Here is a 17,441-nt window from a genome sequence, read left to right on the forward strand (position 1 = left end):
CTTCATATCAAATCACCTCTATCTGTCTCCCCACTGTAGGCTGTTTTTCTGATGTTCTCCTGGTTGATAGACTTACCTAAGTATGCTTGGCTACAAGTGGCAATACGAGGAACAGATTCAGAACTACTAGTTGAAATTTGGTGCTTCTTCTGCTAGACCATGCAGGAAGAATTGGTGTTTAAAGTATTAAGTGAATAGTGCAGACAACTGCTAGAGAAGGCCAGGAGAGTGTATAATTGTAATTGTCTGAACTGGTCAGAGATGGCTTCGAGATGGCTTCCTGAAAAAGGTGCCATTTAAACAATTTTTTTAAACCTCACAGGTGGAGTTTAAAATGCAGAATGCTCCTTGGTAGTTAAATACCATCATAATTAGTGCCTCTGGATGGATCAAATTCAGTTCTGGCCTACATCCTTTTTTTACTCTCTCTAGGAACTATTTTTTTTAATGTGAGAAATTATTTTGAAAGGTTTTTGAATTTGAAAATTGCAAAATACATATTATGAGAATGTTAAGATGCTGTTGGTGTTCTTTAATCTTACTTTACTACTAATCATGTTTTGATTTTTCAGTTGCCTAGGAAGAGAACACAATTTCTTTGACAGTTCAGAATTTGCAAATATTGTAATCCTGTCTTAGGTTGGAGACACGAAATGGAAAATCACAAAATAATCAAAAACTTTTTCCTGAAGTCATGGTCTCCTGCTATATTTTAATTATATAGAACTTTCTGAATCGAAGGTCAGTAAAGTTTTTATGAGAAAAACCTTTCTGCTTGGACATGCTTAGGTGCTCACTTCACAGCCCCTTTCTGTCCTAGCTGAGGCATTCCTACTCTTCCATCTCAGCCTTTTAATTCTTTGGCTCTAACTTCTATCCCCATGGTCTTTTTAGGCCTTTTTTTTTAAAATGGTAACTTCTATTTAATGCAAAATAGAACTCAGATGACCTCTACTAGGTTCATCTCTACAGAAAGAAAGTATAAATATGCTTTTTGTGTTCTTCTTCCTTGATCTACATTTAGACTATAATTGATTGATTTTAGCTTTGAAATTCTTTCTTTCTCTGTTTCAAAACAGTAAAAAGTGCCTGGCCTAAAAATCTAATTGAGATGATCAGTTTTACCACAGTTCACTACACTCACTCAGAAAGCTGTTCTTAGCGGCAATTTAACAGAGCTGTCCCTTGAAAGTGGCATTTTCTAAGTATTCTCCTAAATTGCAGTTGGGCCATAAATACAACAGGTTAAACTAAGGCAGCTGGGAAATTATACAGGTGAAAAATTACAAGGACGAGCTCTTTCCACTCAAGCATATAAAGATTTAATCTCCCAGGTTAAAAACCCAGAACACAGTGATTACTATGAGATAACAGCTCGGAGGATGCTCAGAGATGGGGTTCCCATGGTATTTTCTGGGGACTGGGTCTGTGGCCTGCAGAGGCAGGTGTTTCCCAGTGGGGAGCACAGAGGAGCCCTTTGCACCCGTATCAGGCCAGCTGTGAGTTTATCTGTGGCATCTCGCTTTCAAGGAACGGTTCCCCAGGGTCTGCCTAGGAGAAAGTTGATGAACCACATGGGAACTGCACTGCATATTGACAGGAAAAAAATGTAAAAATCATGAAACAGAAAGCAGGGCTAGGCAGGAATCTAATTAACAAGACAGTAGCAGAAGTTACTAAAATATCGACTCTTTCTTTGTTTGTTTGATATTATTAGCTAGACAGGCAGTACGCTCCTCCCCAGGAGGCTTCTGGGATCTCTCTGGATTCTATTCCCTGATGCATACCCAGTGTCACTCCTCCTCTTAGGTCCCCATCATTTAGACTAGATGGAGGACTTTCAGCCCCGTCTCTCAAACCCATTGTTATTTCCTTCTAATCTGGCAACCAGAGTGATCCCCATAAAACAGAAATCTGTCCATTTCACTGCTGTGCATAAAACTCTCCAATGGCCACTCTTTGCTCTAAGATCCAGTCCAAGACCCTTAACCTATGAACAAGGCCCTCCATGAAGTGGTTTCTGTACACATCTCCGGCCTAAAATCCCAACTCTCCATCCCATATACCTCCCACTCCAGTCACACAATGCATGTGGACACTTTTCTTCCATTGCCCATGGCCAGATCTACTGTGGTGAAGTCTAATGAAAGCCTCTTAAAATATATATATAGGCATTATATACTTCTAACGTGGCAGCTCCAGGGGCCACAGGCACATGGCTTAAAAGAAGCAAGAAGAAGCTGTATGGCCTTTATGATCTAGCATAGAAGACTCATAGCATCCCTTCTGTGGCACTCTATTAGTTGAAGGATTCACAAAGACCTGCTGGGTTTCAAGGAAAAGGAACATCAATACCACCTCTTGATGTGGATGGTGCGGATCATGGTTTTGGAAGAGCATCAATAACTGGAAATGTTAAAGTCACAGAGTCAGTATAGATAATTTGTTGAGAAGTTTGGCTAAGAAAAGAAGAATAGAAACATAAGAAAGAGAGCAAAGTAGAATCAAAGCCAATTTTCTTTGACCTGGACATGTAAATGCACCACTGGAAAATGGAGGTATTTGGAAACAAACTCAGAGAGTTGGCTTAAGTGTTCACACTTTTAACCACTAGATATAGAGCAAAAGTCTCTGAATTATTTCCTGCAGATTGAATATAATCCACCCCCTGTTTTTGCAAGACCCTCAAGCTAAAAATAGTGTTTATGTTTTTTAATGACTGTGAAAATATCAAAAAATAATATTTTGACACATGAAAATTTATATATCACAGCCATACATAACATAGGATTGGGAAATAGACACATTTATTTTTATATATTTATATATTTTCTGTGGCTGCTTTTATGAGTTGAGTAGCTGCAATAGAAATCATATGGCACACAAAGCCTAAAATATTTACAGTCTCACCCTTTATAGAAAGTGTTTGCAACCATCAGATTCAGTGTCTCTCTGGTAGGCCTATTTGTGCCTTTATGTACAAAAAGAACTTGTGTTTCTTAAAAATGAAAGTTCCTTTCCACACGTGGCAAGGTAAAAACCCCGATATTTTGTAACCTCCTCACTGGCTTTCTGTAGGAATATTAAAAGAATAGCTAGAAGTTTTACTTTTATTCCTGGCCAATATTAATGATAGGGGCAGGAGGCAGGGAAATTCTGGGCAGAAAAGGATAGGTGCCTGGCAAGGTCCCCACCCTCAAGCCAAAAAGCCTAATATTGCTGCCCAAAGTGAGAATAGACAGCCCTGTTTCCCCGCTCAAATGTTGCCTTTCCCAAAACCAGCCATGGCCCTCCCCACCCCCCATCCTGTGCCCATAAAAACCCTGCGCTCAGCTGGTGGCGACAGGAGAAACAGCTAGACATCAGAGAGAAGTGGCTTGACTTCAGAGGGACAGCTTGACAGCCAGCCGGGGATGGCTAGACTCCAGGGGCAGATTACCTTCCCACTCTGGACCCTTTCCAGCTCCCCTTACCGCTGAAAGCTACTTTCATTGGCAATAAAACCCCCTGCATTCACCATCTTCAATTCATTCACATGACCTCATTCCTCATGGACACCAGACAAGAGCTCGGATGTCACGAGTGCAGGTGCAAAAGGCTGTCACACTGACCTTCCACTGAGCTGTTAGCACTTCAGCTGTTCATGAATGGCAAACCTAAAAGGGCACTGTAACACTCCTTCTGGGGCTTCAGAGGTCATGGGCAATCCCCTAGATGCTGCTGCGGGGTCTGCATGGAGTTTTCTTGCCCTGGATCCTGGATCCACTTAACTACACTCCGCCTCCCGCAAGGGGTGGAACACAGTAGGACTGAGTGAGTGGAGTCTATCCCAGCCAGCACCAAAGCAACCGGATATTTCCAGCATCTATGCATTCCTGTTCCTGCCCATGAAGGTGTCAGGGAAATATCCTGCTTCATTGATTTATGTTTTAATCTATCATTTATATAGCATTTTACTAATCTAATTTTGTATGTCATGGCTACTTTCTTGTCATTCTGATCTTAAATAACACTTCTTCAGAGAGATTCCTTATGACCTTATTTAAAATAAGTCCATACTTGTTCCTTATTTCCAAACACTGCATCCTGAATATCTCCCTCCTACCAACCTCTACCATCTATTATTATTTCATGATTTTGTTTACCTGTTTTACAGTCTGCCACTCCAACACCAGAAAACACATAGCAGCAGGAACATTGCCTATCCTTGTATCCCCAGAGACAATGTTTGTCTTATATTTTATGTAATAAATCTAGCCTGCTCAGCTGAATGAATGAACTTATGAATGGAAGAATGTTTTCTCATTTTGACTTTACCTGTGAAATGTAGAATGACACTTTAATTTCAGCATTACCTGAAGCAAGCATCTCTCCATTTCTATTCCATAGAAGATTGATGTATGGAAGTTAGTCTACATACCCTGTGGTTGGAATTTGGAGAACAGAGAAAAATTAGAATATTTCCACACCTGGCAGGGGCAGAACTGGGAAATGAGAAGTTTACAAGCCCAGAGACAGTGGCCAGGGCCTCCATGCATGAGTGTGCTGGTACATTTCAGCAGAAGGACTCCAGGAAAAGGGATGAGTTGGAACTGAATCTGCTGGCTCAGTGCTTCTTTTGCCCACAGAGGCCACTGTTTCTACCATTCACAAGGGTGCATGGTGGTCACACTGTGGCAAGAAGGTAGGGAGGGAGGCAGGAAGGTTGGAGGTGAATGGGGTCAGTGACTCCAGAGGAACAGTAGAACACCCATTGCTGGTAAGAAAATGCCCAGCAATACAGTGGGAAATGAAGAACAGCCTGTGAGTTCCGAGAAACATTATTCTAAGTCATTGTTGCAGTAATTAAAAGGAAGAAATATAAGTTGTTTCAAAAAAGAATATAAATTGAGAGTTGGGCTTGGTGCAAAGTCCTGGTTTACATGCTAAAATGTACATTTCTTTCAAATGCACAGGGAAAGAACAAAGTATGACTGCTTGAAGAGTTTTTCCCTCCCTCCCTCCCTCCTTTCTTCTTTCCTCCCTCTTTCCCTCCTTCCTCCTTCCCTTCCTTCCTTTTTTGTCTCTAAAATACTTTTTTAAAAATGTCTTTAGTAAAACTCACCATATGACTTTCCAATAGTCATCATTTTTTGAAGCTCTGTATACACGTGCTTTGTGAGTATTACTCAAAACTATGCTATCCCCATCATTTATAAGTACTTAAAGAATAAATCAAATGCTGTAACTCTCCTTCTTAAAGATATTCACTGGTTTCTTAATTCTCATAAGAAAGTATCTGAAACCTAGCAGAAGGAGTTATGCATATGGAGCATTGCCAACATGCAGATTTAGAATGGTGCATAGTTTATGCTAGAATAATGTATACAGGGTTATTTCTGAGACTATTAATTAGATCAAAACATGTTTATTCCATTACTGTACTGAATTCCCATGAAATGTGAGTGTGTATGTGTTTGGGTGTGTGTGTAGTCATTTCAGCAGTTATGAGATCTTATTTCTCAACCTTAGACAACACTTTTTTTTTTTAGTTTCTATTGTTCCAGATACTTCAGTTAATAATTGGTTCACGTATATCACTTTGCAACATTTTAAGGGCTAATGTTACTTTGAGAAAATGCAGCAGGCAGCTATAAATAAGAGAGTTATAAGGGCTATGGAGAGCTGCCACATGCTGATGAATGTTTTTAAGCCTGATACTTCCTCAGATTCTTCTGGAGCCGATATGAGGCTGTAATTAGTGTGAATCTTGGCAAAGCATCCATGTCACATCCTTGGTGGTACTGACAAAACTTCAGAGGCAATGGGTTGAAACAAATAAGGAAAATCACATTGCAGCTACTGACGTAATGCCCCTACCTGGAGCCACTGGGGCCAGCATTAGGCTTTTAAGGTCCGGAGTTCATAGAAAAGGTTCTCTGGAGACAACAAGAGTGTGACGAACCAGAGGGTAAGGGGAAGCTTCCTACTTAGAGAACATGAATGTTGAAGGAAGAAAGCTGAACTCAGTCATCATGTCCAAGGAGACAGTGTGGGCTGCGATAGAGAAAGCCAGTAAGCAGGGAAGTGGGGTGTTTCCTGACAGTTGAATGCATGGTATGCACCTGGGTCATATGGGTTTAAGGGCTCAGGCCCAGGATGGGTATTTTTTTTTCTTCCATTTTTGATTCCTTTTTTTGTCTTTGAGTCAGTCAAGAACAACCAAAGCAATCTCCATGTTATTTTTCAAATAGCCCTTTTCCCCTTTCTTTGTCATTATAATAAACTACTCCGAAAGGTGACTGTGAAACATCAGTTGATTTTTAAAATAGAAGCTTTGTACAGAAGCCACAGGATTCATTTGAAAAACAGTGGTATTTGGAATTGAGGGTTCAAATCACGGTTCTGCCATTTACAATGTGTTTGGCATTGGGCAAGCTATCTTAACCTGTTAGCCTCAGTTGCTCTTCTTACAAAATGGGGAAGATTAAAACAGATGGTGTGTGTTATGTGTTTAGTAGAATTCTTAAACAAAGTGGATTCTCAATCAAAATGAGCATCCTTACATCTAAACTCTCCGTACTTGGCTTTTCACTGATGCTAACCAAGATCAATGTCAGGTTCATAAAAAAGACAGACTCACTAATTTGCTTTTGAATTCAGTTGATTTACCAATCGATTTGATTTGCTGGTAGAATTCAATCCTGAATTTCTGAGGAACCCACTACAGTTAAACCCTGTAATCCAGAGATAACATGTCAGGATGTTATCTATTGATGAAGGAAAAACAACTCTGTTCTTATAGATGAGGCAGTGGAGAGGGGCTGTGGATGTGAGAGAATTTATTGAGAGGTTTTCTTATAATCTCAGCATAGTTCTAGAGCTTGAGGAACTGAAAATGGAGAACGAATTAAATTTGTATTGATTTCCCTCAAAATATACTCAGATCAGAATCAGAAAAAAACAATTCCTCAAGCAACTCTTTCATTTATGGTTAGACACATGCCTCAGCCCCAGAAGATTCTCACATCACAGGCTCATATATAAACATCTAAATGCACTGCAATTGTGGAAGCGTTCACAGAAGTGGAGGAAATAGACTCAAGGCACAAAATTCTGACTCTGGTCACTGAGAAAGTTTCAATTTATGAAAAGATAACAACAAGTACATAAGACTCTTAATAAGTTCATTACTTGTAAGTCTCACAAACCACTGGCTACTGCCTGGTCAGTGCACTCTTCCCACCTCTCACATTGATAGCCTGCCTCTGAGGCTTCTGAAAATTTCTGATTGGGAAGGAAGAACCTTTGACATCATCTGCATCCTTCTCCCCACATCAAGTGGCTTTATCATCAGCAAAATGATGCAGACCTCCCTCAGCAGCCCATTCCACCTCTACACATTTCCAACTATTGGACAAGTTCTTCATAGTCTTTGTTTCCCTGCAGTCTCCACCTACTGGCCCTAGTTAGACCCCTGAACAATTAAAGACAAGAAAGATTGTACAGACAGTGGTGTGCTGGTGAACGTTTAACAACCAGCTCTCAAAACAGTGCTTTGCGTGCACGTGTGTGTGTGTATGTGTATACATGTTATTTATATTTACATTTATATTTAAACATATATGTTTAACTTTCTTACTATAAAGAATGTTCAGCACAAATTAGCAAATAATAATAAAAGAGACAGTATTCTTTATTATAAATTTCAATATTCTTTATTTTAAATTTCATAAGGCCAATTGATTCTCACTAAATTTTTTTGATGACTTTTACTGAACTCTTTTAATTATAGATAACCTATAGCTTCAATTGACAAATAAATGTTACTGGACATTTTCATGTATGTTAATGGGTGCAACAAAAGTGAAACAACAAAGACATATGTTGGAACTTCTCTCATTCATCAATGGCATTGAGTGTCTTATTCTCTTAATTAGGTAGTAGTTTTTAAACACTAGAATATTTTCTCATTTTTGGATGCTACTCATATTTAATGACTGTTGGTACGACACACTTTAACGTGCATTATTAATATTTTTCATCACTTTCATAAGTCAATACAATCAACAAAACAATAATCCAAAACCTGATTTGTAGCATTTGCTGATTTCCATGATGTAAATACTCCCACCTGGCAGATTTCAAGCTACCAACATGACTTCATTGAATTAGAGCTGGGAATAAAAGTGCAGCAGCACATTCTTCATTTATATCGCACAGATACAATAGATGTAAATAGCCTCAAAAGCACGGATGATAATTAAATGAGGTAAAATAATTAGTAAATCATGATTTTGAGTATTTATTATCTTTGATTTTTAATGTAATATGTTTAATTGGAAATTTTTATAATTTCATTGTCAATGATGGCTATGCTTAAAACCAGCTCACAAAATTATAACCATTGGCTCTCAGAACCAGCTCCAGCATACTACTGCTTATATACACACTTTATGACTCAACCTGTTATTTTACAGGTGAGAAACTGAGGCCCTGAGAAGAATTGGGAATGATCCAAAATTCAGTAATTTCACTGCTATGGGTTTTATCAGAGGAGCCATGAGTTTGATTCTCATTATTGCTACTTACTCTCTGAGAGTTCCTAAGTAGGTTGTTGACTTCTCCAAAGCTCAGCTGGCTTTTGTATTTTATAGATACGATAATTCTAAATAATCAAATTGTTATAGGGAATAAATAACAGATATTCCAAGGCATATAGTTAGCAAAGTAGCTGATAATTGGAAAGTTTTCCATAAATAATAGCTATTAATAGTGGTAGAAGTTTAGTACAAATAGTAGAGGTAATTCTAATTTTAATTCCACATGGCAACCCTTCAGACGTCTGTAGACAGCTCTGTGATTCCACCAAATATAATCATCTCTAAACTGTTCAACCTGAGTTCTTTTAAAAACTCAATACTCATTTTATGCTAGACTTAGCACTTGGTGCTAGTAATAGAAATGTATTGTTTTAATTAGAGTAGTTTTTGTCTTTGATCTAACTACCTAAACAGTCTTACCAATTAGGGTTTGTGTTTCATTTTGTTTTTGTTAGACTGACCATTTCTAGGAATTAGACTCATGTCTGAATGCTGCATTTCAAGAATGCCATTGCCAAATTAGAATGTGCTAGAAGAGAAGGAATCTGGAAATGATTGCAGTTTGTGAGAGAGTTGAAGAAAGTAAGCTTATCTCTTTTGGAGGAGAAATGATTTGTAGATAGAAAATCACATAAAGCATAGAATTTATTTGACTATTTGACCATAGTTGAGACCCCAACTTGTCATTTATGCTTTCATTGAACTATTATAAAAATATAATGAAAAATTTAATGAAAGAACATGGTATTGAATGCATGCATTCCCATTATTAATAATTAATAGTGGAAAAGTTGACCCAAGCCTGTGAATGAATGACTCACACTAAAATGTAAAGCACTGTTTAAATGAAATTGTGCTGTTTACTATAGTGTCTTAAGCCTGAATTTTCTGATTGGTAATAATGGGACAGCAGGTTCCTTGATAAAGATTAAAGCTTTGTAACAAGCACTTGACACATGGTGAGCACTTCATAAATGCTTGCTATCCATTGGTTATTAACCAGCTTTCTCACAATTTACACTTGAGTCTCCCAAATAGCTCAGGGGAAACAGCAGGGGCTAGATAGTATATTCCAGCAATCTGTGTGCAGCAGAAAAAAGCTATGGGTTGGAAGCTCTGGCTTTATAAAATCAATTTTTTGAAGGATAAGGGAGGCTTGTAAAATCAATTTTTGGAAGGATGGGGAGGTTCACAGAATATACATATTGTTGGGGACAGTGATATAAGCTCAAATAGCCAAATAACTCACTTCTGATTCTCATGTCTCTGACCCCATGGTAATATTCACTAAGACTATAAAAATATTGTGGGATGGATTTCTTCAGAAAGCTGGTGAGAGACATGGTGTACAGCTGGGTCTGTATGTGGGTCTGCGCTTATTTGCGAGCAATGATGAGTGAACTATATGGCAAGAATGGTTAGTTACCTCCCAGTATCTATCTCTTGAAAGTGTGTTCATCTAAAAGGCTACTTAAAATTCTCTCTTGTAGGTAGGTGAGGCCATGTAATTAAATTCTGGTAAAAGAGATGGAGGCAGAACTATTTTCTAAAATTTCTAAATTTCTGCCAAAGGGTCCTTAAAAAAAAAATAGTCAATATGGGTTTGTTTTTCTTTCCTTCCATTTTAAAAATCTTTATTCTGGCCTATAACTGCAATGTGATGGCTGGAACTCCAGCAGCCATCTGGGAGTAGGCAGTGACTTCGGGCATGGAAGTCATGAGGTAGATTTGAATGACAGCCGGGTTCTTGTTTACAGGACAGCCACCAACCAAATTTACTTTTCTTTCTGTATGAAAGAGAAGCTTAAGGCTCAATTTCCAGTCTCTATTACGATATCAGACATATTCAAAAGTCATGGAGAAGGCTCTACACTTAGCCTAATTGTAGCATTCTAGAGCATTAAGCCAAAGTTACCAAAATCCCTTTGTGAAGAGAGGCCCCAAGTGACACCTGAGTTCATTATTAATAATTAATGTGAGAAAAGTTGACCCAAACCTGTGAGTACTAATCTGAAGTCTCTCCTGAAGTGTCTAAATTTTTAAACAGTGATTTTATCACCTGGTAACCTGTTTTATTAACAAATATGTGTATACTGTTTACCACATCCCAAGTACTGCTCCAAGCATTTAAAAACTATTGACACATACAGACCAGGCACAGGGGCTCACACCTGTAATCTCAGCACTATGTAGGCTGAGGCTTGTGGATCATTTAAGGCCAGGAGTTTAAGGCCAGCCTGGCCAACAGGGCAAAATCCCATCTCTACTAAAAAAACAAAAATTGGCCAGGTGTGGTGACGCACATCTGTAATCGCAGCTACTCAGGAGGCTGAGGCAGAAGAATTGCTTGAACCCAGGAGGCGGAGGTTGCAGCGAGCTGAGATTGCACCACTGCACTCCAGCCTGGGCGACAGAGCGAGACTCTTATCTCAAAAAATACATATGACACATAGAGTTGGCACAAAAACCCTTTAAGTTTTGGGCATGATTATTGACACCATTATTCAAGTGAAGATACTGAGGTGAAGACAGGTTAAATAAAAATAACTTCCTCTAGCTTACATAGTCAGCAAATGAAAATTCAAAGTTCAAAATTGGGCTGGACAGTCTGGCTCTAGAGTTGATGCTCTGACCCGCTCTTCTATGCTACCTTTTTGTTTTCAAGTAACAGGAGGGAATCTTGTCACTAAGTTGGCTTAGATGCCCTCTGCTGACTCAATTCCATCCCCTGATGGCTTCCTCTCCTACTTTTCCCATGAAAATTTGTTTGCATTTTAAAAACTGGGCTTTTACAAAGATTTAGATGTGGCTGCCACCATTTCTCAGACCACCTTGAGGAACTGGTTTTCACAACGCTCCTATCATTCAGAGGCACAGTTAATGTTAACTGTTAATGAGTAAAAAGATCAATACCAACAGCAGAAACACCAGCTAGCCAAGATCAACACGATGTGGCCAAGCCTTCTTCTCCCAGGTGCCCCAAGATCTTTTTTTTTTTTTTTTTTTTTTTTGAGACGGAGTCTCGCTCTGTCGCCCAGGCTGGAGTGCAGTGGCACAGTCTCGGCTCACTGCAAGCTCCGCCTCCCAGGTTCACGCCATTCTCCTGCCTCAGCCTCTCCTAGTAGCTGGGACTACAGGCACCTGCCACCACGCCCGGCTAATTTTTTGTATTTTTTTTTTTAGTAGAGACGGGGTTTCACTGTGGTCTCGATCTCCTGACCTCGTGATCCGCCCGCCTCGGCCTCCCAAAGTGCTGGGATTACAAGTGTGAGCCACCGCGCCCGGCCTGCCCCAAGATCTTTGAGTATCATTATCAGGCGAATGTGAATGAGCATGAACACGGAAATAAAGAGAGTCCTCATTTCTTGAATACCTACTACATGCAAGGCACTTTTACATAAAGTGCTTTTACATCTTCATCTCTAATCCTCAGAGAAACCTTATGAAGTAAGTATTATTATTTTATTTTTATAGTTGACAGGACTTAATGCAGGGTTCAACGACTTTGGGATTAGACCCTAGTCTGAAATCTCAGTTTCTTTCCATTACCACATACTACCTGTATGCACTATGAGATCAAAACAAAACTATGCTACAATAACAGTCTTACATCCTGTTTCTTTTTTTTTTTTTTTTTTTTTTTGAGACAAAGTTTCGCTCTTGTTACCCATGCTGGAGTGCAATGGCGCGATCTTGGCTCACTGCAACCTCCGTCTCCAGGGTCCAAGCAACTCTCCTGCCTCAGCCTCCTGAGTAGCTGGGATTACAGGCATGTGCCACCACGCCCAGCTAATTTTTTGTATTTTTAGTAGAGACGGGGTTTCACCATGTTAGCCAGGCTGGTCATGAACTCCTGACCTCAGGTGATCCACTCACCTCGGCCTCCCAAAGTGCTGGGATTACAGGCATGAGCCTCTGTGCCTGGCCTGTCTTTGTTTCGTTATTACAAAAACACTAAAACACAAAAAGGCATTAAGAAAAATGGAATGCAAACTCTTTTGCATCCATAACTCAACTTGGAAAATTTAAAAAGCAAATCACCAATCATTGTAGCTCTCCCTGATCACAATGTGCTTCTTGCTGAAGGCACAATTTCTTTTCAGCACATCTGCTCTGAAGTATCCTTCTTTGTATATTGGATCACAGTGATTGTTTGAATCATCCACTTCTTGTCCACCCAGCTCTCATTGTAAATGTTGAAACTGAGGCCCAAAGAGGAAAAATGGCTTTGCAAGTTCAAACAATACTATTAACCAGGTTTGGGAGCCCCATTTCAGTGCTTCCTCATATCATGCTGCCCTTGTAAAAATGAAACACTCTTTGCTACAAGTATCTATTTTTATTTGTTTTCCTAAACAATGGAATCATAGCAATTGAATTCGTTTGGAAATGATGGAAGAAAAGTATAAATTTAACTTGAGTTCATCTATGTCTAATGCATCAGAAATTATAAATTATCTTCTAAGAGTAAACTGAAAAGTGTTCCAACCTTACTTAGCAACTAGGGAACACATAGGCAGGCCATGGAAGAAACCCTATTTTCCCTCTTTTCAAATGGAACCCCTCAGGTCCCCAACATTCCTAACACTGAGGGATGAGTTTGTACTTGACAAATGACTGCCTGGATGAGAGGCCTCCATTCATTACCCAAATCCACTCTGTACCCTCAAGAATGGGCCTTGGTGAAAAGTACTTAGAAATAGTTTGTGCTGAAGCAGGGCCCTTCTGATTCCATTTGTCAGTGGTAGCAGTGGTGGCCTTTGAAGTGGCTTCCTTCAACCTTGGCAGAAGCTCAGAGTGCCACCAGCGTAGGAAGAACTGCCACCCACAGGCTCCATGAGGCTTCTCAAGGCATGGGGTAGGTGGAGGGGGCAGCTCACAGCTGGAGTGGGGCTTGCTGAAGACAAGACTTAACCAAGGAAAAAGAGAATAGAGACCCACTGACTCATGGCTTTGGCCACTTCCAAGTTATTAGGAATTTCCTGGACCAGGGATTGCACACACAGTTTTTCTTCTGGAATAAAATAAGTCACTGGAGCCTTTTTCTTAAACAAGAAGGGAGAAAGAGATTCACTGCCATGATGTTTTAGGGACATTATCGATACAAACTATGTGTATGTACCATTAACCCCTTCAGATCCATTTTCACCCTTCTTCATGCAACTGTGCTGCCCATGAACCTGACGTTTTAGAGGCCGTATCCGTGAGCCCTTGCCACTGGGCTGCCAGTTGGCTTTGGCCAGTTGGAGGCACTAGTAAGAGATAGGAAGAGCTGGAAAAGAGTAAGGTCATGGTACTTATTCCTGCAGCCCTCTTTCTGCCAGCTCGCCATGGGTCTATTGAGTGCCTGTTCAGTGGTCAAGTCACTAACAAGCAGTTCTCTCCATAGGACAACCCTTTCCTCTAAGTCTAAGAGTGGCAGTTAGAGTGGCAGGATGGGTACGTGACCGATGCTAGGCCAATCAGATTTTTTTCCTCAGGAATTTGAATCTTAAACCAAGTGAGACAGAACTGAAGAAGTCGGAGCCCGTTGACACCTGTGTTGGAGCCTTGAACTAAACAATGTTCAGTGTCTCCTAATAGATTCCCAGGGCTACCTTGGTTTCCTTAGTTCTATTGGTTTTATTTTGTTTTGTTTTGAGACAAAGTTTTGCTTTTGTCGTCCAGGCTAGAGTGCAATGGCACGATCTTGGCTCACTGCAACTTCCGCCTCTCAGGTTCAAGCAATTCTCCTGCCTCAGCCTCCCAAGTAGCTGGAACTACAAGCGCCCACAAACACACCTGGCTAATTTTTTGTATGTTTAGTAGAGACGGGGTTTCACCATATTGGCCAGGCTTGTCTTCAACTCCTGACCTTGTGATCCACCCACCTCGGCCTCCAAAAGTGCTGGGTTTACAGGCGTTAGCCACCATGCCTAGCCTGTTCTATTCTTTTTCAAGTTCTGGTTCTTTGGTGATTCCTTTAACTGTGATTGATGCACATTCAAGTGAAAAGGAAGCTATAACTGAAGAAACTGAAGCTCAAAGCATTGTAGTAACTTGTCCAAGGCCACACACCTAGTAAGTTAAAAAACGTGAGATTCAAATTCAGGTTCGTTTCCAAAACACCATACTGCTTAGATGGAGGCAGGTTTTAGTAGTTTGTAATTTGTATAAAGAGAATTGAGGAAGGCAATCTAATTGTTAAAAGCTGAGTGGGCAAGTGGATGACATATGCCTAGTACCTGGACAAAGGGAATACAGCATAGAGAGAAATTTAGAAACAATAAAATTATATTTTATACATTATGTGGCCTCCAGAAGATCAACCAATGATCAACCTGTAAAACTATGGTCATTTGCAGCGGACTTTTATTTTGATTTTTTTTTTTTTCCTCCTTTTTCATTGCTTGCTCTCTCTTCCAAGAGACTACAGAAAAAAAAAAAAGCAGATATTTATACCTTACTGAAAATGGGATTTTATTGCATACGGTATCTCAATTTTTACAATTATCCTGTGCAGAGACTATTTTCATGCCATTTCTCAGGGACAGGAAATTAAGGGCTTCATTTTCCAGGGTCTTACACTGTAATTGTGAAAAAACAAGCTCAAGACTCAGAATTTTGTCCATCAGCTCTTTTTCTATTGCACTGATATTTCTCAAAAAGGATGCTCCTGGCATCAGGGGTGTGTTCATGGGACGATTCTTTACATTGTAGGTTGTTCATCATCCTTTGCTCCTTCTTCCTTTATTCTAGTGGTACAATCCTCAAATCCTTGAGATAATCACAAAATTATTACCCCTGGTTGAGAACCTCAAAACCACACATACCTATTAATATATTTTTTTCTATCCCTTTCTCTCCTTGAATCACTACATCCATCCTTTTTGCTTTCTAAACATATTGGGAAATATCTTTGTTGCTGTTTTTGAGAGGTAATAGATGGTGACAGCTAGCAGAGGATTGGGTGTGGTCCTATATGAGGAAATCCTGGTACCTGAAGATGCAGAGTCTTCTAACCTCTGCTAGCTGCCTTGTGAGACGTCAGTGATAAGGAGTCATAATTCTAGAGACCTAATTGGCACCTGGGACTTACCGTAGAATGCTCTAATTTGTTTGAAATTTAAATGCATATGTTGATAGCATCATATAATTTAAGAGTTTAGTTAGTAAACAGATATTTATTGAGCATATACTATATACCTAGCACTGTCCTAGTTACTGTGAATACAGTGGTGTCTTGGTTCATTCAGGCTGCTACAACAAGAATATCATAGACTGGGTAATTTGTAAAAAACAAAAATTTATTTCTCACAGTTCTGGCAGCTGGAAAGTCCAAGATCAAGGCACCAGGAGATTCAGTGTCCTGTGAGGGGGTGTGTCTGCTACATGGATGGTACCTTCTTGCTACATCCACACATGGTGGATTTATTATATTATTTATAAAATAATAAACATGGTACTATGATTTAAAATTAACTGGCAGATTTTCAACAAATGGTGCTGAGACAACTGGATATCTATATTCAAAAGAGTAAAGCCAGACCTCTACTTCACACCATATACAGAAATTAGCTCAAAATGATAAGACACCTAAATTTTAAAAGCTGAAACAGTAAAACTCTTGGAAGAACACATAGAAGAAAATCTTTTGGACTTTGGGTTAGGAAATGGTTTCTTATATATGACATCAAAAGCACAAGCCAGCAAAAAATGATTAATTGGGCTTCATCCAAAGTAAAAGCATCTGCACCTCAAAGTAGACCATGAAGAAAGTGAAAAGACAACCCACAGAATGGGAAAGAATACTTGGAAAACATGTACCTGATAACGGACTTGTATCCAGAATACATAAAGAGCTGTTACATGTAGGTCATATTTTACTTGCTTCAATTTGTATTTCTTCCCTCTCTGAGAGTTTACAGTGCACGATCTTGGCTCACTGTAACATCCACCTCCTGGGTTCAAGTAATTCTCATGCCTCAGCCTCCCTACTAGCTAGGATTACAGGCATGTACCACCAAGCCAGGCTACTTTTTGTAGAGATGAGATTTCACTATGTCATCCAGGCTGATCTCAAACTCCTGAGCTCAAGTGATTCACCTGTCTCAGCTTCCCAAAGTGCTGAGATTACAGGTGTGAGCCACCATGCCCAGGCTGAGAGCCACTTTTAAAGGCCAGGCAGTGGGTCACACATGTAATCCCAGCACTTTGGGAGGCTAAAGTGAGTGGATTGCTTGAGCCCAGGAATTCAAGACCAGCCTGGGCAACATGACAAAACATCATCTCTACAAAAAATACAAAAATTAGAGGGCATGGTGGCATGTGCCTGTAGTCCTAGCTACTTGGGAGGCTGAGGTGGGAGGGTGGCTTGAGCTCAGGAGGCGGAGGTTGCAGTGAGCCGAAATCATGCACTGTACTACAGCCTGGGCGACAGAGCCAGACCCTGTCTCAAAAAAATAGAATAAATAAAATAAAATAATAAAATGGGCAAATAATTTAAATAAGCATTTCTCCAAAGAAGCTATACAAATGACCAGTAAGTGTAATATATGAAAAGATAGTTAACAATATTATCGATTAAGAAAATACAAATCAAAACTACTATGAAATACTTCCTCACACCTAGTAAGATGATGATAATTTTGACCCAGCAATCCCATTACTGGGTATATACCCAAAGGATTATAAATCATGCTGCTATAAAGACACATGCACACGTATGTTTACTGCGGCACAATTCACAATAGCAAAGACTTGGAACCAACCCAAATGTCCAACAGTGATAGACTGGATTAAGAAAATGTGGCACATATACACCATGGAATACTATGCAGCCATAAAAAATGATGAGTTCATGTCCTTTGTAGGGACATG

Source organism: Symphalangus syndactylus, chromosome 7, assembly GCF_028878055.3.
Source record: "Symphalangus syndactylus isolate Jambi chromosome 7, NHGRI_mSymSyn1-v2.1_pri, whole genome shotgun sequence".
NCBI lineage: Eukaryota > Metazoa > Chordata > Mammalia > Primates > Hylobatidae > Symphalangus > Symphalangus syndactylus.